Source organism: Camelus dromedarius, chromosome 2 (assembly GCF_036321535.1).
Source record: "Camelus dromedarius isolate mCamDro1 chromosome 2, mCamDro1.pat, whole genome shotgun sequence".
NCBI lineage: Eukaryota > Metazoa > Chordata > Mammalia > Artiodactyla > Camelidae > Camelus > Camelus dromedarius.
In genome coordinates this window covers 56,110,183-56,132,666 of record NC_087437.1, presented here as the reverse complement: position 1 = coordinate 56,132,666, position 22,484 = coordinate 56,110,183, and the positions used below count along the sequence as shown (strand labels likewise).

General features: G+C 37.5%; 2 long non-coding RNA genes across 3 annotated transcripts; one reads left to right on the top strand and one right to left on the bottom strand.

Annotated features, from left to right (window-relative positions):
* The first annotated feature begins 2,175 nt into the window (after window positions 1–2,175).
* On the top strand, window positions 2,176–9,741 carry LOC105097545 (uncharacterized). Of its 2 annotated transcripts, none has more exons than XR_010383889.1 (6): window positions 2,176–2,249; window positions 2,589–2,800; window positions 2,945–3,195; window positions 3,373–3,502; window positions 4,134–4,206; window positions 8,640–9,741. It is a non-coding gene; the product is annotated as an uncharacterized LOC105097545 (long non-coding RNA). The 2 variants fall into 2 exon arrangements; XR_010383888.1 differs by lacking the exon at window positions 2,176–2,249 and adding an exon at window positions 2,345–2,411.
* On the bottom strand, window positions 2,697–15,705 carry LOC135322890 (uncharacterized). Its single transcript, XR_010383890.1, has 3 exons — window positions 15,567–15,705; window positions 3,362–3,414; window positions 2,697–2,753 (listed from the first exon to the last, which is right to left on the bottom strand). It is a non-coding gene; the product is annotated as an uncharacterized LOC135322890 (long non-coding RNA).
* Between the last annotated feature and the right edge of the window lie 6,779 nt (window positions 15,706–22,484).

Below are 22,484 nucleotides of genomic sequence, written 5' to 3'. Positions count from 1 at the left end.
CTTATTGCTTCATTTTATAGATGAGGAAACTGAGGCACAGAAAAGGGAAGTATCTTTCCCAAGTTCTCGCAGCAAGTTAATGACTGCAGCGGAACTACATTCCAGATTTCTTAGTTTCCCAGCACAACACAAGATATTTTTCTTTCTTTCTCCCTTGCTTCTGCCTCTTTCTCTCTCTTTCTCTCTCTCTCCTCTCCCACTTCCTCTTTGCCTCCCTTTACTCTACCAGGCAGCTTTCCAAGGCTACAGTCAGATGATCATTGGCCAAGAGGAACTCATCTCGGAGAAGACAGACAGCAGGCAAAGTTAAGACACAGCATCTGTTAATGTTTTATTTTCATGTTAAACATCAGCTAGAGACTTAGGGCGAGCCCTCTGGGGTGGCCAGAGTCGTGCAGCTCACATGCAATGCATGCCATCCACTCTGGCCTTTGAGACACTGGAGCACAGATGGGCAGCTGCGGGGAATGCAATAGTCAGCAGTTAATCAAATAGCAAATCTCTGGTGTCGTTCAGGATCTGGATCCCTGTTCTGAGCAATCAGATTGTGGAATCTGACTGCTCCATTTCTCCAGATGTCACCGGCACCTGTGTTTAATAAATATTTACCCTTGCATTGGTTAAGTATTTGGATATTTCATTAGCTGATTTTTCAAAGTATTTCATATTTGCTGGTATTTATCTCCATTGTTTGAACTATGTGTCCCCAGGTAATATGTTAAAAAAATGTTTTATATATAAAATAGTTTACCAATAAGTATTTCTCTCCATTAAAAAATTCATTTTCTTGTAATTGTATTGCTCTTTTAACTGAAATATGTTTTGTTTATTTAACCAATTCCCCACTTCAGATTTTTCCAGAAAATCTTGGCATCTGGTAAAAAGGTGTTTGTAAAAAAAAAGAAGTAAAGTTGACTTCACATTTAAATTTTAACTTTTCAATTTTAAAATAGTTAATTTTGAATGTGTAGATACAATTAGTATTATCTTTTTGAGAATTTATAATTTCACTGGGAAGTGAAATTTGCTGGACCCAAGGAAGTGGAATTCATTACGTTTTAAAATGTCAGTCAGTCATTCATTTGATTGTTTATGGGGTGTTTCTTATTTTCCAGCCCTATGTTTGCGCATTTTTTTACTGTCTTATAAAAAGGCTTCATAATAGATACTATTAGCCCCATATTCCAAATGAATTAACTGACATTTAAAGGGGCCCAGGTCACATAATGAATAAAAGTCAAGGCTGAGATTAAATCCAGAGTATTTGGGCTTCTCTCATTGTCCCATGAAGTCTCAATAAACTAATGACAGTTAGTAGTAACACAGCTAAATAGCACTGATGTAGCTGTGGCCACCTGTTAGACACCATCACAGACAGTGTCGGATTTTTTTTCACATCACACACAGTTAAGTATTATAACAATCAGAAGTCTCAGCTTATATTTATTTAGTGTAGAGAGATGTTAATATTTTTAATCTCAGTCTGTTTGATTCTAAATTCCATACATTCTAGGGGTTCTTAATCAGGAATGTGTGGATAGAATTCAAGGGGTCCATTGACCTGGAACTGAAAAAAAATGGTCATTTTCATTCTAATCTTTAACTAAAATTTAACATTTTTTTCAACTATGAAATGGTGACAAGAAAGAAAGAAAGGAAAGAAGGAATCACAGTAGTATTCAAGGCCCAAGGCACCAAAGGTGTCTAGTGTATAAACACAGTTAAGATTCAAAACTTCCATACTGTCTCTCAAAAGAGTTATTAAATCCCTACCATAGCACTGGGTTTCATCATACATCAAAAGAAAAAATTACTCCAAGGGAGCTCAGAGATTTGTGAAGGAAATGGGTGTGAACATAAATATATGTATAGCAGTTAAAGGTCATACAAGGTGGTGAGAGAAGAGAGAAAAACACCAGCGTTACCCATACAGCCTCTCAGGAATAGAAGCCCCCAGAAGACGTTTCTTAAAAGAAAAGCTACATGAACTGCATCATCAAGAATAGGAACTCATCTTTCAACAACAGTTCAGGGAATGAGTAAGAATTCTTGGTAAAAAGAATAACTTGTGCAAAGCACTAAAATTTGAGAGTCAGGCTGCATTTGGAGAACTCAAAACATCTCAGGACGAGTGGGCTGCACGGGGAATGTCAGGGAGTGTCAGAGGCGGAGGCGACAAACCTGTAAGGGACCGTGGTGAGCGGACCGTGGTGAGGGGACCGTGGTGAGGATCGCGCTGCCGCAACAAGGTGCTGAGTCCGTGGAAGAGGGGGAAAGACTTGGGAAGGATCTACATGCTCTGAGAATGAGCAGCGTGTTTAACCAACAACTGATTGGGACTGAACTCTATACACCGTCAGTATTCCCTGACTACAAGGGCTGCTTTGCCTCAGACCCGCCTTAAATATCAGGTACTTGATTTCTTAGAGATGCTGCGGAGAGAGGCGAGGTCGACGAGATGCCCAGTAACATGAGCCGCAGCTGCTTTGTGTGGGGTCTGGGGCTCTGGAATTTTAACCAGATGTTATGACACAGCCTCGGTTTGTTTTTATTCTGAGTGTAGTTCTCACTTTATTCCGTTCACCCAGACCTACAGCTGGGAACAGAGGTTGGAAACGAGAGGGCTTGTATGGGTTCTAAAGGACGTAAAAGGAAGGAGACGAAAGCGTCGGCACTCGGAATCCTGACTTCTGTTGCAGAGATTAACGTAGCTCTTCGCGCACTGCTCGGAGGAGAGGAGTCCACAGCTTCAGCTGGAAAAAAAACAAGCGACATTTGCCAAAACTGTTGAGCAGCACTGGTGAGACTAAAGTTGGGATGGGAGGGGCTTGTGTGTTAATGGTGGCCAGTGATAAAATTTATTACAATAACAGTCACTGGGCCCTTTCTGCGTGTCCAACACTATGCTAAACATTTTGCAAACGAGCTCATTTTTTCCTTACAGGAATCCCATGAGGGAGGAATTACTTTTCTCGTTTTACCGATCAGAAAGCTGTGCTTAGCGAGCTTAAGTAGTTTCTCAGACTTCACCCTACAGTCCACCTGTGCAGAAGCCAAGATTTATATGCAGGTCTGGTTGCCTCCAAGCCCCTGCTCTGTAAAGAGGTACTTTTATTTAGTGGAAGGAGCACTTTTTAAGGAGTCGGTCTAGATCTAACTTCTCACTCTGCCACTTGATTCGCTGTGAAATCTGGGGTAAGTGATTTACTCTCTGTTTCTTGGCTTCTTTATATGCAAAATGGGATTAGTAATTTTACTTACTGCAGATATTGTTGTGGAAACCAAATGAATTCCTGTACATAAAAAGAGTTTTCGATGTGATCAAATTCTATGTCAAAGAATTTCCATTATTTTTATTTACCTATCTCCAAGCCTCAGTTTTCATTCCTCTTCAAATTTGGGATAATAGTAGTCCTGCATAGCGCACGTGGATGTTGGAAGAAACAACCAAGATGATCTATGAGGAAGTGCTTTATAAACTGCAAAGCATTGAACAAATGAGGTAATGTGCAAGCAATCACCTTATAATTCTAATGGGCTGTAAAGGATTACAGTGATTACTGTCAGTTCCTTGGAGACTAATAACATGTATCACTAGTTAATATTCTTTCGCTTTTATTAGGTTCTTTAGATTGCTGTGGCATATATTTTCCAAGTCACTTGGCATAGAACTTCCTCCCAGCCAGCTCTCCCACTCCCAGACCCTCTGCCGCTATAAAACAAGATGACGCCAGCGTGAAAGTGGCAGCGTGTTCTTTGAATGACCTGCCAAAGTCAGAGCCTCATGTCTTACGTATCCTAAGATCTGCACATGCATTAATACTGTAAAAGAGGTTTTGTGAAAGAGACAAATACAAACACCATGAGGTCACTTCTTCCAGAGTGTAACAGGATGCAGACTCTTGGAAGGAAATAGTATAAATGTCCTATTGGAAAATTTTGTCTCTGAGTACAGAACACATTATAAATTTTTCCAGAACCCTCCAACATACAGTACATCAAACAGTGTGCCTTTTCTTTTCTTTCCTTTATTTCTCTCTCTCTTTAAGGAGTTCTATTTTCAGAGAAAGGAGGAAAAGCTGGGAGGAGTTTCTAGTTACTAAGGATTTCCAACATCAGTTTCTGTTCTTCAGGCTCCAGTCTGTTTGCAGAGAGAGCAGTCTGATCAGTCCAGGATCAAGGTCCCAGTCCCACTTTGTCAGCTGGGTGAGTAGTTCAATTTTCTCAACCCTCTTCATCTGCCAAGGAGGGCAGTGGGACATGCAGTTAAATAAACACTAACGTGGAAATCAGGAGATTTGCAAGTCATTGTAGGATGACAAAATAACTTTGAATGATGTCTACTAAATTTCTAACACCACTTGGCAGAGGCTCACTAAACAGTTGTTGAATTATAAAATGTATATATATGCATATATGTATGTATATACATAAAATACTCAGCAGTCAGCAAAATTTCAATGGCGGCATCATTGTACCAGTCTGATTGTTGTACTTCTAGACTGCTGGTGGTGCTAGCCATGGTGTAGCCGCTTGTTCTGGGAACAAAAGAATGACTCCAGAGGATGTATAAGAGCTGTGAGCTGAACTCAGGTCTGTTGTTTCCACTATACTATGTGAGTGAATTGGCCTGTCTGAGCCTCAGTTTCCCTATCTATACATGAAGCAGTTAGACTAGATAATCCCTAAAAAACCTTCCAGCTCTGTGAGTCTACTCTATATAACACAACACATAACAATTTAGGGATTCTGGACTTGGAAAGAATTTTCTGTAAAAATTCAACCCTAAGTCCCCAGTTCAGAAAAAAAAAACACACATCAAACACATAAAAAGTCATATGATCTCTTATTACAGCCAGTAGTGCCATAATTTCCTTTGGTGTCTTATCTGAGAACTTGGCTGCTTGGTTAACTTTTGACTATATATAGAAAAACACTAAGTGGCTAATTGACATCTTTTACTCTTACCTCATACCCTGGGTAATTAATTTTCTTTTTTCAAAAGCCTCATAGATTGCAACTGTTGATCTTCAGTCTTTTATTTAGACCAATGATTTTCATTCATGACTGCACATTAATGTCATCTGCACAGCACTTAAAACATAAAGATGTCCAGGCCCCATTCTTACTGATTCTGATTTAATTGGTCTGACTTGATTGAGGTGGAGTCCAGTTATCTTTTTTTTTTTTTTTTTTTTGAAGCTATCCAAGTGATTCTACTAAGTAGTCAGGGTTGAGAACAACTAACATAGAGCAGTGTCACTTAAATTTTAAAGTGCAAACAAATCACCTGGGGACCTCGTTTAAATGCAGATTCTGATCCTACAGGTTTGAGGCAGGATCTGAGATTTTATATTTCCAATAAACTACCAGGTGATGATGCTTTGACCTTTGCGATTAGAAGTGTGGTCCAAGGACCAGCAACATTAGAATCTCTGGGGAGGATGTTAGAATGCAGAATCTCAGGCCCCATCCCAGACCTACTATATTAGATTTCTCTAGAGAAATAGAACCAATAGGAGATATATAGGTATAAAGAAATTTAAAGAAAAAAAAGAAGAAGACAAATGAACTTAAATATAAAACAGAAACAGACTGACAGACATAGAATACAGACTTATGGTTGCCGGTGGGGGGAGGTGGGTGGGAGGAGAAAGATTGGGAGTTAGAGATTTGTAGATACTGACAGGTATATATAGAATAGATAAACAAGCTTAAACTGTATAGTACAGGGAAATATATACAAGATCTTGTGGTAGCTCATGGGGAGGAAGAATATGGGAATGAATATTTGTATGTTCATGTAAGACTAAAAAGTTGTGTTGTGCACCAGAAATTGACACAGCATTGTAAACCGACTATAGCTCAAATAAATAAATAAATACGTAAATAGATAAATAATAATTATGAGGTATTGGCTCATGTGATTATGGAAGGTCACAATCTCAAGGTGTACGATGGGCAAGCTAGAGACCTAGGAGAGCCGATAGTGTAGTTCCACTCTGATTCTGAAGGCCTGAGAACCAGGATTGCAGAGGGTGTAGTTCTAGTCTAAATGACATGCTTGACACTCAGGAAGAGCTGATGTTTCAGTTCGAGTCAGCAGGTCGGGGAAAAGCAAATGTCCCAGCTCAAGGCAGTCAAGGCTGGAGGAGTTCCCTCTTACTCTAGGTGGGTCAGTCTTTTTGTTCTATTCAGGCCTTCAAGTGATTAGATGGGGCCCACCCACAGTAGGGAGGGCAGTCTGCTTTACTCAGTCTACTAATTCAAGTGTTATTCACATCCAGAAACACCCTGACATGACCAGAATAATATTTGACCAAATGCCTGGACACCACATGGCCCAGTCAGGTTGACATATAAAATTAATTATCATACCTACTGAATCAGAATATGTGCATTGAATACATAAAGTATGAAAGACACTGCACTACAATAACACTTCTCAAACTTTTTGAACTGTTGACCCCTTTTAAGCTTAAAAATTACTGAGGATGCCAAAGTAGTTGTTTATATGGGTTATATCTAGTGATATTTCCTATGTTAGAAATAAAAACTGAGGACTTTCAAGATATTTATTTATTAATTGGTTTCAAAAACAGTAATAAACCCATTATATGTTAACATAAATAAAATTTTCATGAAAAATAACCATATATTTTAAAAACAAAAATTATGAGAAGAATAGCATTATTATATGACTTTCCAAATCTCTTTAATGTCTGGTTTAATATAAAGCAGCTGGATACTCATACTTGCTTTTTAATTTAATGTTTGGCAATGTCATATGTCATGTAGATTCTGGAAAACTCCACTCTCAGAAGATAAAGAGTGTAAATGGCAAACAACATCTTAATATTATTGTAAAAATCTAACTTTGAACACTCTCTAAAAATGTCTCATGGGCCTCCAGAGTTTCCAGGACTACCCTTTGAGACTGCTGTTCAAAAGAAAATCTAGAGAATCAACATAACTCCTTATAAAACAGTCAACCTCGGATCTCACCAGCAAACTGGCCAAAATTCTACTGAAATGTAGGGTAATTACAGCACTTTCTGGAAGAAGGCAGCCCTTTTTTTTTTCACCAGCAAATTATGCAGTACTGCCAGCAGTTTCAAGGACCAATGATTAGAATGCTGTTCTGAAAGTTTACTAACTCCTCGCTCTACAGCAAGTTTTTCTCAACCTCAGCACCACTCATATGTTGAGCGGCATAATTTGTTGCTGAAGTGGGCTGTCCTGTGCAGTGTAGGAGGTCTCACAGCATCTTTGGCCTCTACCCACTAGATACTATCACCTTTTCCCCATTGTGGCTACCGAAAATGTCTCCAGACAGCATCAAATAGCCCCTGGAAGGCAAAATGATGCCTAGCTGAGAAGCACTGCTATAGACTAAGAGAAACAATGAGGGTGGTGACGGTAGGAGACAAGGTTTCTATTTCTGATTTTGTGTTTTTGTGGATGATTGTGCCTTTAACAGGAATCAGAAATAAAGGAAGGAGAAAAGTCTTGAGAAAAGAGACAGTGAATTCAAGTTTGTGGTGTTGACTTTGAAATATCCAAGGGCTCTCTGCATGGTTAGAACGTGGAGTGTTATCAAAGGAAATGCTACCAAAACACTGGAAACAAAGTTTCTCCAGAGTTCCAGAATAACTCCAAGACAATACCACATAATTAGATATGAAAAAGAAATTTTTAAGATTTTTTACTGTGTTCAGGGCACCTCATAAGACCTCTTAAAAATAGTTGTTATTCTAGCAAATATGACCTTTTTCTGATGAGAAACTGTAGATTGAGAGGAGCTGAGCAACGGTTCAAAGTAAAAAACTCATAAATGGCTAAGTTTGGTTCGACTCTAGAGTCTAAGGGCTTTCTGCCACCCCCTTCTCTCCCTTCCCCAGTCTCTCAATCTCTTTTTTTCATTCATCAAATATAAATGGTTCCCATGTTCCAGAAAATACATATGGTGCCGGTATACATTAAAGAATAGATATCATCATTGTCCCTTACAGAGCTCTCAATCTAACAGCAAAGATAGGAAACTAAACAAGGAATAATACTGTGTCAACTGCTATGATCAAGAAATCAGAGCCACAGGATCCCAAGGCAGGACCATTTATTCCAGTCTCTAAAGGGGAGGTCAGGAAAGCTCCCTAATAGAAAGTGATACTTAAGAGCTTACTGATGAGTAAGAATTAGAAAAAGAGGAGGGGAATGTTCTACTCTGAAGAAATACTGTGTGTTTGAAGGATGATTCTCGCTGTTTTTAGGTCTAAATTCTTTTGTTTTCTTTACTCTTTTATCCCAACAACACTTACAGCAGTTTGTTAATATGCAATTTCATTGAACCACATCATAAACATGTGGTTGTATTTTTGGAAAGTACCTTTCTCTGAATGTCAATTAAATTGTACCAGCAGAGGCGTTATGGCATGGTGGAATACTTAAGCCTAAATCCAAATCCCAAGTTTGTTCATTCCAGGAGTGAGACATTCAGTAAGGTGGTTCCCTTCTGAATTTTTATTTTCTTCACTTGTAAAATGGCAACGGGCTATTGTAAAGGCCAGAAAACATAATACATACAGAGATGCTTGTCCAAATGTAGGCTTTCATTAATAACTAGACTTTTATTCTTCCAGGTCAAAGGATCAGCCTGAAAAAGTCATGAAATGTGAACACAAAAGGCATGTTCAAGTAAAAGCAAGTAACCCATATTAGGTGAAGCCTTGAGATCTGATGCTACAAGAGACTGAAAAGCAAGTTTAAACAGTATACTCGTGGGTCTTAAATACAGAGGGAAGAGCTTACTGAGTTCAATAGGCGATTCTTCCCATGTAGAGGATCACTGTTTATTATTGACACCAGAGCAAAAGCCAATATTCTTTGAGGCAACTCTCCAGCATCTGTCAGTATCTATAAAGGTTTTTATAAAGGACACTAGATTATATGCTCTTGTTTTCACAACTGATTCAGAAGTAGTTTAAACATTTTTTCATTTTTCCAAGTATATCTGATTTGAAATTGGGCTCCAGAAAGCTGTTTAATAGATGCAGTAACATTTTGGGGGTACACAAAGAGAAATATAAATATTAAGTTACATTTAGAAATGTCTTAAGAACTTCCAGACTATATATGTAGCTGTACAGCCAAGAAGCTTGTGTATGCAGCAAGAGTCTGCAGGACCAAGTATGTGGTCTTGGGGAGGTTGCACTGATGTCACATAGGACCCTGAGCTGAATGCAAGGGATGTTCTTGAGAAAGCAACTGTGAACTAATTGTCTGGAGAGAGGACCCCTTGAGGCCATTGAGTAGTCTGGTCTCAGGCACAGCCAGGAGATCCTGTTGAGAAGACCTCTTGGAAAAAATGCACAGTCCAAGATGGGGACATTGCCAAAGACACTTCTGAGAGGTCTTCTTGAGGAGACCAGAATGGCATCCGGTATGATATACAGAGCCCAAGTCCAGGAGGCACAAGACTCGAATCTGAGTTACTCAGCTAGTAACTATTATTAGCTGAATCTTCCACAAGTCACTTTACCGCCCTAAGACTCATTTTCATGATCTTCAAAATTTAATAAATCTTATTTATAAGGTTGTTGTGAGAAAGAAATAATATCACGTCTCATAAAACTCTTGTGCAATTTAAGATATTGTACAAAACATAACACATAAAATGTAAGTTGCAGACCAGAGAACTCAATAAAAATGTTATTAAACACAGGAAATGATTAATTTTGTTTTAATTTTTAACAGTATGTATGTATTTGGAGCACAATGCTTTTCTAGGCTCTACACTACCCTAATTTTATCTTAAACATGTTTAACTCCTTCCCAGTAAAATCAAAAGAAAATTCCCAATTGAAAAGCAAGATAAATCTCAAATAAAGACATAAGTTAATACTTAAGAAAAAAGAAAAGAGCATGAATTGTTGGCATCATACAAGAAATTGAACTAAACACGGTTAGAAGTGCCCAATGTATAATTCTTGCACAATGTGAGACTTAGTATTTAGGACTTTCTGACTAATGAGAGAAGGAAAGAGCCTAGAGTCCAGAAGTATTTAAAATTAGCATTAGAAGCCTTTCTTTTCCAGGGGTGTACATTCATTGCTGCACTTTTTCACTGTGAAATGAGTTTCTGTGACAGTCAGAATGTGGGGACATAATGTTCTCCAACTAGAAGCTAAATGTCTGGAAGTGGATCTTCTGAGACAAATGGTATGAGACATTTATTAACGTTTTACATCCGTAGTTAAACTGCTCACTAGAAAGCTCTGACTATTTTTAATTCTCATTAGTAGTCCTAGAGGATGTCTGTTTTCTCACTATGTTACCAACATGGGATATTCAAAAACTTTCTATTAAGAGTTATAAAATCTACTAGACTATAAACTGTATCAACTATTATATTTTATATTTCTTTGAACATAGATAAATGAAGTATTGGTCCTCAAAATTTTGCTCAGTGGTGTAAATAAAACTATTTGATCAGTGGGCAGTCACCCCATCATTTATAAGATATTTACAAATTTTCTCACTCCCGTGCGAATGATGTGAAAGTGTCTGTTTTCCTACATCCTGAGTATTATATTTTCCAACCCTCCCCTCAAATCTTAAAAACTTATAAGAAGAAAATAGTTTACTCTGTTTCATTAGTAAGTATTTGAATACAGTTTGGATACATTTTTCTAAACATTAACTTTTATAATAAATAAAAAGGGAGAGAATTAGAGTATCTGTAGAATGAATTAATGTCTGGGGTAAATAGGGCAATGGTAAAGATAGATGGGAAGATCAAGCTGGATTTAAAAGCCAGAACTCTTTTTAAACCAAGATACAGATCATATAGGTAATACAAGAAGTGGAATTAAGGAAATGCAAAAACAGAGCTAGGAAAAAAATAAATAAAATCGACCATACACAACTCATTCCATGTGCTCGATGACCAGTAAAAAAAAAAGGTTACCACATTCCAGTACTAGATTCCAGGACCTTTCCTCCTTTCATGAGCTGGTGCCATGCCACTTTTCATCCTGTCCTTAACCCTTGATTTCATTTCCATCTTGTGGTCTCCCTTCTGCCCTTTGGACTTGGCATGGATGCTTGGATTCCTTGGCTTTGAACTTTGTTGAACGCTGAAGACTTTGACTCATACTCACCTTTTCAATTCATTGCTCTTGGATCCCTTGGGTAATATCCTTTAGGCCATAACCTTTCCAGTATTTCAGACCACAAAGTTTGTGTACAGTACTCATACTGGGGTGTTTCAGGGTGCATTTGCGTAGTTTGGTTAAAGAGGTAATAATGATGGGTAAAGGTATGGGCCTTGTAGATGGAAAAGATTACCTGAGCCTTGCATCCTTTTTTGAGTAGTACTGATATATATACATGATTCTTAATAGTAACAATTATCTCTTATAATCTGCAAGCATGACCCTGTGCCTTTATTATATGCTATTCAGAATGCAAAGACCTTCAACTATCCATTTACTCATCCAGATCCTTCAAGATTTTGGCACAAATAGTATCTCCTTCCTTGATTTGGCCAGGCTGTTAGTTGTTCTGTTCTTGGTCCTTCTATATGTGTTTGAACGATCACTGCCGTGTTGTTTTGTAATGTTTCCAGTTAAATATGTGTCTCCACAACCATACCATCTATTCCCTCTGCTTCACCAAATCTAGCAAGCTGCCCTGCATATAGGAAGCCCTAAGTAAACCCGTCCTAAGTAACTGTCGGGTGATGCCAGTGAGGAGAGCAAAACAAGAACTATTACCTTCATTCCATAGTACGGATGAAGTCACTGAGGAGTAAGAGACAGAGAGGCCTGCCTGAGGGCCACCCAGCTAGGCACTATCGAATCTGGGACTGAAGTTCAAACTCTCTGAAACTAATCAAACAATTTTTCCCTTCAAAATATCACCTTCTAAAAAAAAAAAATCACCTTTTAATCAAAATGGGATAATAGAACACGAAGCAGCAGTGCATGAAAAGTGTTCTGGGTTTCTAATCCCAAAGCAAACGTTTCTAAGGTTAAGATTTTACTTGCTTTAATTACATAAGAGAAAATATTATATTCTCCCTGAGCTTATACTGAGGGACAGGGTAGTAAATACTCAGTTTATAAAACTCAGAGCTTGTGGCTTCAAATAAGTTCCAGACTGGTGAAAAAATTCACAGATTAGGAATTCTTTTTTTTTTTTTTAAGTTTAGCAAATCTGCTGTTATGCATTTATGATCATATTCAATTTATACAATGTTTTATATGTACTTTAAGTGGAAATTCCTAAGGGAAGCTATGCAAAGTAGGTTAATATAGTATTTTTTTCCCACTTCTCAAATGAAAAAAAAAAAATACAGAGGATATGAGCAACTTAGGGGCAGAGTCTTCAGTCTTCAGACTTTCCTTGGTTCACTGAACTGAGTAATGGAACAAAGAGCTGTTTTATGGCCACACCGCCTCCTCAATCCAGAGTGCTCTGCAGATTCTTGGTTTGTGCAATGGAGCGCACTTACTCAGAAATATCTGTGGAACATCCAGAGCAGAGCTGGTGGTGTCACAGTGTGCCTTTGAAGAGCAACAGACTTCCAGCTTTCAAAAAACATCCCCTCTTTGAGGTTAAATCGTCCTCATTGCTCTCTCAACTACTGCTGTCCACTCCCTGACTCCCTCATCCCACTGCAACTCTTAAATTCCCTAGCTCCGTTGTCCCAAGACCCAACCTAGGTTCCATCTTAGACTTGTTTTCCATCACACATCCATCATGACATTAAGCCTGTTGCTTCTTGGCATTTAACCTCTTGCAGCCACCCTTTCTCCCTTCATCACTGGCACTTAGTTCAAATCATAAAACTTCTATTGGGTCTCCCTGCATCCAGTCTTGTCCCATTCCAATTAGTTATATACAGTCCAGCCAGACTATTCTTCCAAAACAGAAGTTAAACTATGGCAATTTCGATGCTTTAAATCTTTTCAGTTCATTCCGGCCAAACTTGCCTCCTGCCCTCCAGCCCCTCACCCTAATTCCTTTCACCCCTTCTCAAGGATGAAGTTCAAACACCTTAATATGTCTTAAGAGGGATTCATGAGGGTGTTCTAAGGCCGATGTAAATGCAGTTTCCTCCACTGGAATATCCTTTTGCCCTATTGTCTGCTCCTTCCCTTCTCCTTGCATCCTCAGCCTGAATAACTCTCATTTGTGCATCTGAACTCAGCCCACATACCAGTTCCTTCAGAAAGCCTTCCAAGGCCTGGAAGCTGAGTTAGGGCTCATGTGCTGGGCTGGCTGACAACTGGTGTTTACTCTTTGTTAACACATATGGCATCACTTTAAAACTGCACATTTATTGTGTACTTCCTCTATTATAGCTAGCAATTTGAGCACAAAGCCTATGCCTTTGAATTATTTGTGTAACTCTGCAATGGTTGACATAATAGTTACACACATAGTAGGCCTTCAATAAGTATTAGTGGAAAGAGTAAAGGATCTAATTAGTGAATAAAGGATTAATGTCATGGAGAGCTCTGTAAATTCAAGTTGTATTATCAAGGAGAATTAACATATCATCACCTCCCTAGCCCTTGCCTAATACCCATCACTTCTGTAGTGTAGGGGAGTTTGATCACACTGTGTAACTTTGCAAGTGTTTATTTTTGCTGTTTTTCATTGGGAGACTATGATAGAGCTGTGATAAGCAAAGCAACTTAAAAAAAGTCTTGGCATTTGTCTGGACTTTGCCAGTGCTCAGGCTTTATGCTGGCTTTGTTTTTAGATTTTAATCAACCAGCAGAACCCCTGGCCAAAGTGTTTTGGCACTGGTTGAATAACCACATTTTTATCAAATGAAAAATGAGTCAGAGTCTATAAATTCATTTCTGGTAATGGTTTAGGAGCATGCTGCTCAAACTTTAGCAGGCATAAGAATTCTGGAGAGGCCTGGAGTTACTAGTTCTCACCTTCAAAGATAGTTGGGACATGTCTCAAGAATTTGCATTTCTTAAGCTCCCAGGTGGAGTTGATGCTCGGAATTCACAGACCATTGCCTAGCGCTGGTGAGGCAACAATCAAGTTATTTACTGAGAACTTGCAGACACAGTGGGTAGGGAAATATCCTGCCAAAAGGGTATCCAATCAATTCCACAAATATTTATTGAGTACCTACTGGGCCACCGAGTGCCAGTTTATGCATTGGGATTCAGACATAAATATCTACCCCTTGCTCTGCTTCAAGGGCTCCTGGCATAGAGACAGAAACTAACACTGGGAAGTGAGATTGCAATACATCGTATGGCTGTCGAGATTAATCGTAGCTGTATGAGAGTATAGACGGGTGTGTGAGATGGGCAAAAATAGGAAAGGAAATTTCAGACGAGAGCATCAAAAGCTTTGGATCTCATCTTAGGGAATTTGTGCATGCTTGTGTTTGCCAAGGGAAGACAGGATGTTTTGAAAAGGGAATGATACTGTTTCTTGCCACACTGATAACTTCTGATAGGAATCTGTATGGCTGCGTGGAGGGACTGAGGATGGAAACAGAGACTAGTGAAGAGGTGGTTGCAATGGCTCCAGAAAAAGTAACGAGAGGGTAAAGCGGGGGAGTTGCAGTAAAATGTTAATAAAAGTATATATCCCCCCTCAGGCACAGCAATAGTACTCCTGGGGCTTCCTTACTTCTCAGGAATACTTTAAGGCCCCGTAAAGTCCTTATCAATCTGCTGTATTGACTCTTTTGAGAAACATCAGTTAAGACGTTGAGGTTTCTCAGTTGATGAAAGACCAATTCTCAGTTGAGAAACATCAAGTCTATTTTGTGTATTAATGCATTCTCAGCACATAATAATGTTTCTGGCACATATAGGTGGTAAGTAAATATATATTGATTAATTGTCAAACTGGAAAAGTCCCTACATATCATCTAAACTTATCCCTTCATTATTTGTTCACAAACAGTCAAACAGAGGCCAAAAAAGAGGAACTGACTAAAATCACACATCTGGTTACCAGTCAAACGAGGACTAGGACCCACATGTCTTGACTTCCAGTCCAGTGCTTTTTAACATCACACCAAGCACCAATCAGGCTTCTATTAAAATCGATACTGCGTTAGGGATAATGAGCTATTCCCATGACCTCACTGTTTTCCGTGCTTATGCCACATGCTGTGGCCTGGCAGGCAGCAACTCATTTAAGTCATCTTCTTCGACTGAGACAATAAAATGCGTTTTTCTCCAATCTATATCCCACTTCAAGTGGTTTGTTTTTCTCTATTCCATATTTCCTACAACTTACCACAACTTCATTCCACCTTTCAAATGAAGAAAGTAAAGTGGTTTAGCAAGCAGTGACTGCTGAGAGAGATTAAATCCTCAAACAAGATCTTCAGTTAAAAAATGTGTCACATGGAAAATGTACAAGTGTCTCTCGACCAAACCTTGTAAATGTCTCTGTTATGAATGTTCCTGGTCATGTCCCCAGTTAAGCCCCTCAATAAAGGCATTGTCTTGGCCTCAGAATGTACATTCTGGAGAGTACTAGAATTCCCACAGGGAAATTGGTCGGGTTCCTACCATTTACACTTCTCCATCTGTGCAATGCCTTGATGTTATCTGTGCTTCATGGTCATATAAAGCTTCTTCTGTCTAAGATAAGAAAAAAAACACTGGGTTATAATTCCAAAGTCATAGATGTTGGTTGCTACTCATAGGGTATGTGGCCTCAAATCCACTTTAACTCTCTGACTTAATTTCCTCATTTGTTAAAGGAAACAGGAATATCTTCCTGATTCACGAGGAACATTTAGGGAGAAAGTGTATATGAAGGTACTTGGAAAGTTCTGATACAGTCATGTTTTTAAACATTTACTAAGAAAAATTAGTGCCCACCTGGATCAATTCTGTATGATCTTATAACCATATTGCAGGGTATGAAGGTAGAAGATCTTTGCTAGTAACATGTCCAAGGCTTTCTAGTGTCATCAGTTCATATGTTTATATTTCCTTCTGATGAAGGTGTTCAGTGCTATAAATTTCCTTTAAATATTACTTTAGTGGCAATCCTGCAAATTTTGAGGATGGCTTCATTTTCATTCAATTCAAAATCCTTCTTCATTTCCTTTTTGATTCACATAGGACGTATGTTCTTTGACATATTTAGAAGTGCGTTATTTAATTTCCAAATATAAGGGTTATCCAGATATCTTTCACTGCTTAATATCTAATTTTATTCCATTATTGACAGAGAACATACACTGAAGGCTTTGAATTCCTTTAAATTTATTGATGCTCATTTTATGACCCAGGATATAGTGTATCTTGTTAAGCTTTCTGTGTACCTTAAAAATAACAGGCATTCTGTCCTTGTTGGGTAGAGGGCTCTATACATGTCAGATCCAGTTGGTTGATAGTGTTTGTGTTGTTTTCTATATATTTACTCATTTTCTATCTGCTTTTTTTTTCTATTGATTATTGGAAGAGGAATGTTAAAATTCAACTAAATGTGAATTTGTCTATTTCTCTTTGCATTTCCACCAGTATTTTTTCTTCTTTCATTTTGAAGCTCTGTAATTAAGTACATAAATGTACAGAGATGTTGTGTTGTCTTGATTAACGGAACACCTTATCATTATAAAATGGCCTTTATTCTCCCTGATAATATTCTTTGTTCCGAAAAACTTACTTTGCCTGATATTAATATAGCCATTAAAACTTTCTTCAGATTTAGTATTAGCTTATTATATCTTTTCTTATCATCTTAGTTTTAAACTGTGTTTTTTTTTTTCATTTAAAGTGGGTTTCTTTTAAGCAGCATATAGTTGGCACTTGCTTTTTATCCAGTTTGATGGTCTCTAACTTTTAATTGGCTGTTGAGACTATTTACATTTAATGTGATTATTGAGGCATTTAGGTTTAAATTTCCCATCTTGCATTTTTGTTCCCTCTTTGTCTCATCTGTTCTTTGTTCCCTTCCCCTCTTTTCTGCCTTCTTTTGGTATTTATTATGATTCCATATTATCTCCTTTATTGGCTTATTAGCTACAATTTTTTGTATTTTTATTACAGAAGCTTCTTTATCTTATTACAATTTATACTCTCTAGTGATATTATACCACTTTATATATAATAATTCTATAAGAACATACCCCCATTTCTCTTCTGCTGACCTTTATGTTATTGCTGTCATAAACATTACTTACACATTTGTTATAAACACCAATTACATCGGTACTGTGTTGGTTTAAATAGCTAATTATCTTTTACATAGATTTAAGAGATAATTTTATGAAGTCATACATATTTAATTCATATAATTATCATTTCTAGGCTTCTTAATTCCTTTATTTCCATATGCTATTATTTTTTTCTTTCTTCCTAAATGACTTTCTTTAACATTCTTTCTTTGTGCTGGTCTCCTGGTGATTTTTTTTTTTAAGGCTTTTGTGTATTTCCAAAAAAGCCTTTATTTTGCCTTCATTTTGAATTATATTTTCACTAAACATAGAATTTTAGGTTGACAATTTTTTTTCTAAATACTTTCAAAAAGCGCCATCACTGTCTTCTTTGCATTGTTCCCCACAAGAAATTTTCTGTTACCCATCTTTGCTCCTCTGTACATACTTCCTCTGGGTTTTAAAAAAGTTTTCTTTTTTATGATTGGTTTTGAGCAATTTAATTATTATGTCCCTTGTGTTAGTTCTTTTCATCATTTTTATGTTTGAAGTTTACTGGGCTTACAGAATCTCTAAGTTTATAGTTTTCATCAAATTTGAAAAAGGTTGGTTATTTTTTCTGCAAATATTTTCTTTTTTCCATCTGTACTTTCCTTCAGGGACTTGAGTTACTTGCAAGTAACTTGGCATTCTAGAACTCACTGATGCTAAGTATTTTTTTTTTCAATCTTTTTGTTTTTTGCATTTCATTTTGATAGTTTCTCCATTCTTATGCCTTCAACTCACTAATCTTTCCTTCTATTGTTTCTAATCTGTCATTAATCCAGAGAATGCATTTTTTTTTATCTCAGATATTTTAATTCTCATTTGTAGAAATTCGATTTGGATTTTTAAAAAAATATCTTCAATGTCTCTACCTAATATAACCAACATTTCTTCTAGTTTTTGAACATATAAATAGGATTATAACTATTTTAATGTCCTTGCTGATAATTCTTACACCTGTGACAGTTCTGGGTTGGTTATGACTGATGGATTTTTCTCTTTATTGTCTATCATATTTTTTGTTTTTTGCATGCCAGGCAATTTTGGCTAGATGCCAGGCATTGTGAAGTTTACATTGCTGAGTGCCTGTTACGAGTTGAATCATGCTCCTCAAAAAAGAAGTGTTAAAGTCTAATCCCATTACGGCAGAATGTGACCTTTTTTTGGAAAGAAAAAAGAGTCTTTACAGAGGTAATCAAGTTAAGGTGAAGTCAGTAGGATGGGCCTTAATGCAATGTGACTAGTGTCCCTATAAAAAGAAGAAATTTGGACACAGAAACAGATGTGCACAGAGGGAAGACAATGTGAAGACACACAGGGAGAACAGTAAATGAAGACAGAGGACTGGAAAGATGCATCTATGAAACAAGGAACACCTGAGGCCACCAGAGGTGAAGAAAGAAGCTTGAAATCATTCCTTCTCTAGTATCTTCAGAGGGAGCATGATTCTGATGATACCTTGATTTCAGACGTCTGGCCTCCAGAACAGGGAGACAATAAATTTCTGTTGTTTTAATTTGCATTTCTCTGATAATTAGTGATATTGAGCACCTTTTCATGTGCCTATTGGCTATTTGTATGTCTTCATTGGAGAATTGCTTGTTTAGGTCTTCTGCCCATTTTTGGATTGGGCTGTTTTGGTTTTTTTTATTAAGTTGTATTAGCTGTTTATATATTCTGGAAATTAAACCTTTGTCACTCTCATCTTTTGCAAATATTTTCTCCCATTCTGTAGGTTGTCTTTTTGTTTTGCTTGTGGTTTCCTTTGCTGAACAAATATCACTAATTATCAGAAAAATGCAAGTCAAAACTACAATGAAGTATCACCTCACACCAGTCAGAATGGTCATCATTCAAAAGTCCACAAATGAGAAATGCTGGAGAGGGTGTAGAGAAAAGGAAACCCTCCTACACTGCTGGTGGGAATGTAGTTTGGTGCAGCCATTATGGAAAACAGTATGGAGATTCCTCAAAAAACTAAAAATAGACTTACCATATGATCCAGAAATCCCACTCCTGGGCATATATCTGGAGGGATCTTTAATTCAAAAAGATACATGCACGCCAATGTTCATAGCAGTGCTATTTACAATAGCCAAGACATGGAAACAACCATCAACAGAATACTGGATAAAGAAGTTGTGGTATATTTATATAATGGAATACTACTCAGCCATAAAAAAGAATAAAATAATGCCATCTGCAGCGATATGGATGGACCTGGAGATTGTCATTCTGAGTGAAGTAAGCCAGAAAGAGAAAGAAAAATATGATATATCACATATATGTGGAATCTAAAAAAAAAAAAAAAGACAAAATGAACTTATTTACAAAACATAAACAGACTCACAGACATAGAAAACAAACTTATGGTTACCAGTGGGGGAAGGGAGTGGGAAGAGATAAATTGGGAGTTTGAGATTTGCAGAAACTACTACATATAAAATAGATAAACAACAATTTTATACTGTATAACACAGGGAACTATATTTAATGTCTTGTAGTAACCTATAATGAAAAAAATATGAAAATGATTATATGTATGTATATGTATGACTGGGACACTTTGATGTACACCAGAAATTGACACAACACTGTAAACTGACTATACTTCAATTTTAAAAGATTCCTATTGTATTAAGCTACACAGTTTTTGATACTTTGTATGGCAGCTAGGGAATGAATACACTACTGAATATTTTTGTATTCTTATAAAGATTTTTTATCTTTTCTCTGGCATGATGTTAAGTTACTTGGAAACCATCTGATCCTCTTAAGCCTTGCTTTTAAGCTTTTCTAAGATTGTACAGAATAGTATTTATCCTAGGGCTAATTTTATCCTACTACTAAGACAACACCCTTGTTCTGAGTTCTCTATCCAAATGCTCCATAAATTAGGAGTTTTTCTTGTCTGGTTGTGTGGGAAGAGGCATTCTTCTTGGCCATCTGTGAGCTCCAAGCACTGTTGCTGCTAATTACTTCATACCTGAGGAAGACTGCAGATTTCTGGAGTTATCTCTGTGTATGGCAGTCAGCTCTCCGGCACTCTGCCACGTGAACACTGGTGCCTGTATCTTCCCAGGCTTTCAGACTGGCCTCCTCAGTCATTGAGTCTGTGAGCTTCTCCTGTGCCTCAGCCTAGGAACTCTCTCAAGGCAGTAAGACAGGGCAACTGCAGTGCTCATTGGCTTCTCAGTGATTTCTTCTCTTTGTTACCTTATGTTCAGTGTGTGGAAAACTACTGTTTCACTTTTTTGTCATTTTGTCCCAAATGTATGTTTATAGTTTACACATCTGATGTCTGGAAGAATTTCCTTCTCATTGTGTCCTAGATCAATGCATTCCGAAGACTGCTTTGCCTTCTGCTGCTCTGCATTTCATCTGTTGGGTGCTCCGGGATGCATTTTCCTGACAATATAACCTCTGGCCCTGCATCTTCATGTCACGCTGCTGGATGGGTGGGCTCGGTGGTTGTAGGACTGCTCTGAAAAGTATTCTAGGGGAGTGTTAGCATTAGCCTACTTTTTAGAAAAGCTTTTAATTTTGAAATGGCTTTAAATCTACAAGAAAGTTTCAAAAATAAAAGCGGTAAAAGAGCAACTGTATATCCCCTTTACCAGAACTCCCCTATTGCTAATATTTTACTCTATTTTATTTTTTTCATATTTTTTCTTTTTTCCTCTGATTGCTTATGTGCTTGTTTAGTATGTGGACTCATGAACTCACAGTTATTCAATGGTTTATAATTAATTCCTGTATTTAATTATTTTGGTCATCACATTGTCCACACTCCCTGGGAGCCCCTTTGAGCTAGTTCTTATGTCCCCTATACTTTTTTGAGTACTTTTACTCTCTGGACTTACAAGTTCTTCAGCAGGATCACTCTGACATGCCCCGACACTGGTACCATCCATAACTTCCGCAGTCCCAACTCCTGTTAGTGGATATGGTATTTGAGACCAAGATCTATGTGCTAGGTGTGCTCATTGCTACTGGTCGGTAGAACTGAAATCTCTTAACTTAAGTATTTCCGTGCCATGTATATATATTCCACTGAGCTCAAAATAAATGTGTCTCCAACTCAACTTCCCTGTGGCCCCTTCAAGGCCACACTTCATGAATGGAAGTGTGACAGAAGGAAGTTGGAGTGAAAGGAGAAATTTGTAAACTTTACAACAATATAACACCACAGAGTTACAATGCAAGGGCTCCTCCCAGGCCTCAGGAAGAGTCTGCAGACATTTTCCCCTCATTAGCTCCATGGTAAATCTGCTTCAGTCTATGGAAAAGTTGATTTCATCCCTTATTATGGGGAAGGAGGACGGCAATAACAAGAAGCTCCTGCGAAACCAACAAAGCTAGGTTAATCAACTGGGATTTTGTGAAAGATTTTTATTCTATCTGTGAATTTCGCTAAGCTCTTCAGCAGCTTTTTACTGTTCACCATCCTGACTTTTCCCTGTGGGCCACTTTTCCTCCCAGTGTTTTATTGACTCTTATGTATTCAAAATTACTAAGAGATAGATGACTTGAAATTATTTCATGTCAATCCCATTATGTCCAAGTATGCTTTTATAATGTTTCTGAGCACAGCTTTTGGGACTAAACAGGCCTCTGAACAATTGTTGAATAACCACAGCTAATTGGAAGTAAGTAGTTCAAGCCCCTGGGTGCCTGGCTAAGATGTCTGTCTCTTTGCCCTCGACAGCCTTCAAGATGATAAGTGGAACTGGAGGAGAATCCATCCTTCTTTAATGGGAAGGTATTGGCTGTTAGAGTGAAGTGGTCCATGGTATAATTAAGGATGAGTCAGGTTCATTCTTGCTTCCCTGGGATTCTGTACACTTTAAAAAATTAACACATAGCTAAACATAACTGTAAGTTTCTATCATTCTATTAGGAAAGTATTGTAATCCAGGAACGTTATATACAAAGTAAATCTACTTAAATGCTGGAGCACTTTGAAATCACTTATAGATTTTTTCCCTCTGGGAAATTAAAAGTTATAAAAGTCCTATCTAGAAATCAACATTTGGATCATGAATATACTGACCAGTTGAGGTTAGAAACTGACTGAATATTTATACCATGTGTAATTTTATGAACATATACTAAAATCTCTGTAATATTATTAACTTCTTAATTGTGCTCATCTAACAATCAATAACATGTAGACTAAAATAAAACTTAAGAACTAGGAAATTTTCTAGGTAGTCTAAGAGTTTATACATTTTCAGCAGGCAGATTTATCTGTGGAGTTTTTCTTTTTTGTTTT